This window comes from Ranitomeya variabilis, chromosome 7 (genome assembly GCF_051348905.1).
Source record: "Ranitomeya variabilis isolate aRanVar5 chromosome 7, aRanVar5.hap1, whole genome shotgun sequence".
In the NCBI taxonomy this organism is placed as follows: domain Eukaryota; kingdom Metazoa; phylum Chordata; class Amphibia; order Anura; family Dendrobatidae; genus Ranitomeya; species Ranitomeya variabilis.
In genome coordinates, this window is record NC_135238.1 from 23,069,407 (window position 1) to 23,071,298 (window position 1,892).

Sequence of the window (1,892 nt, forward strand, 5' to 3'; positions counted from 1 at the left end):
AGGACATCAGGGAATTATCAGGGTTAGCTTGGGAAAGTCGCCGTGGATTGGGGGCGCCAAAAAATCGTTTCTTCTAGGGCGCCAACCCCCGCTGTGAGGAAGGGTTAGCAGACAAATATAGGGTTTTTGTAGGTTATGTTAGACCATATATATATATTGTGATATTTGCACTGAGAGGGTGTGTTTTAATAATATTTTTTCATTAAAGTTAGCTTTTAATAAGGGATTACATGATTCACATTTTGATTTTTCTTCCCTGGTACTATATATAATTTTTCTGAAGTATACCAGGAACACCCCACAAGACCTGCCATATATCGGGAACACCCCACAAGACCTGCCGCATACCGGGAACACCCCACAAGACCTGCCGTATACCGGGAACACCCCACAAGACCTGCTGTATACCGGGAACACCCCACAAGACCTGCCATATACCGGGAACACCCCACAAGACCTGCCGTATACAGGGAACACCCCACAAGACCTGCCGGATACTGGGAACACCCCACAAGACCTGCCGTATACCGGGAACACCCCACAAGACCTGCCATATACCGGGAACACCCCACAAGACCTGCCGTATACCAGGAACACCCCACAAGACCTGTCATACACCGGAAACACCCCACAAGACCTGCCGCATACCGGGAACACCCCACAAGACCTGCCGTATACCGGGAACACCCCACAAGACCTGCCGTATACCAGGAACACCCCACAAGACCTGTCATACACCGGAAACACCCCACAAGACCTGCCGCATACCGGGAACACCCCACAAGACCTGCCGTATACCGGGAACACCCCACAAGACCTGCCGTATACCAGGAACACCCCACAAGACCTGTCATACACCGGAAACACCCCACAAGACCTGACGTATACCGGGAACACCCCACAAGACCTGCCATATACCGGGAACACCCCACAAGACCTGCTGTATACCAGGAACACCCCACAAGGCCTGCCATATACCGGGAACACCCCACAAGACCTGCCGCATACCGGGAACACCCCACAAGACCTGCCGTATACCGGGAACACCCCACAAGACCTGCTGTATACCAGGAACACCCCACAGGACCTGCTGTATACTGGGAACACCCCACAAGACCTGCCGCATACCGGGAACACCCCACAAGACTTGCTGTATACCGGGAACACCCCACAAGACCTGCTTTATACCAGGAACACCCCACAAGACCTGCCATATACCGGGAACACCCCACAAGACCTGCCGCATACCGGGAACACCCCACAAGACTTGCTGTATACCGGGAACACTCCACAAGACCTGCCGTATACCGGGAACACCCCACAAGACCTGCTGTATACCAGGAACACCCCACAAGACCTACTGTATACCAGGAACACCCCACAAGACCTGCCATATACAGGGAACACCCCACAAGACCTGCCGTATACAGGGAACACCCCACAGGACCCATTGTATACTGGGAACACCCCACAAGACCTGTTATTTTGGAGATAACCTGGCTGTCTATCCATCACAATGTGGTCGTTGTCCTAGTCACTCAGATTCTTGCAGTTTTCCCCCCCGGCGCCATTCTCACCAGCTAACACTGTCCTGCCCTACACCTCCCAGTGGTGTTGATGTTATGGCTGATCTCAGCATCTCCTCAGGTTAGAACATTATTTTCCTCCCTTATCTCTTGTCCGCCTTTCACTTGCATATTACTAAATAAAAAGACTTTCTGATCTTCTGCCCCGAACTATAAGGCAAAGTCTGAGCAGCCTTGATTATATTGAACTCACACACAAACCACCGTCCGGCCGCATTGTACTGCGAGGGAGGGCACTATATCCACCTTCTTGGCAGTGGAAGATTATTGACTTCGGGAATGATTGCGATAAGAGAGCAGTGTGAT